Here is a 665-nt window from a genome sequence, read left to right on the forward strand (position 1 = left end):
CTTGAGAAATGCTTAGTGAGTTCTTCACTTATTTTTTCTCTGACTCCAGCTCTCTGCACATTCCCATTATAATACTTTGTTTTGTCTTCTCAAGCTGCCCTTTGAAATCTTCGGTTCAGCTCTTTTACTTTGACATCTCTCCCCTTTGCTTTGGCCTCTCAACTCTCTAGTGCTATTTTCAGAGTCTCTTCTAAAATGCATTTCTGTTTTCTTTTTCTCCTCTGTCTTTGTAATGGCCTTTTCTCTCTTCATGGATGATATCCTGATGTCATTCCACGACTCCTCTGGTCTTCAATCATTGGTGTTCAATGCCTCAAACCTATTCTTATGCTGAATTTTAAATTTAGGTAGGATAGACTCAATGTCATCTTTTGGTTCTTGTGGACTTGTTTTCATTTTCTTCAGCGCTAATTTGAACTTCCACATGAATTATTGATGATATTTTCTACAGTCCACCCTTGGCTTAGTTTTTACTGCTGGTATTGAGCTTCTTTCTTCTTCTTCATTTTTAAGTGTTCTACTCTTTTTTATTTTATTTTATACTGGTTTACATACAAATTTCATAAAGTTCATATACATTGTTTTTCATACCGGACAGTTCCCCTTTCCTTTACCAATCCCTCCCTCCACCCATCATTTTATGCAACCCTAGGTTTAAGCTTCGG

Source organism: Elephantulus edwardii, unplaced genomic scaffold (assembly GCF_000299155.1).
Source record: "Elephantulus edwardii isolate Elephantulus edwardi_28Jun2011 unplaced genomic scaffold, EleEdw1.0 scaffold00040, whole genome shotgun sequence".
NCBI lineage: Eukaryota > Metazoa > Chordata > Mammalia > Macroscelidea > Macroscelididae > Elephantulus > Elephantulus edwardii.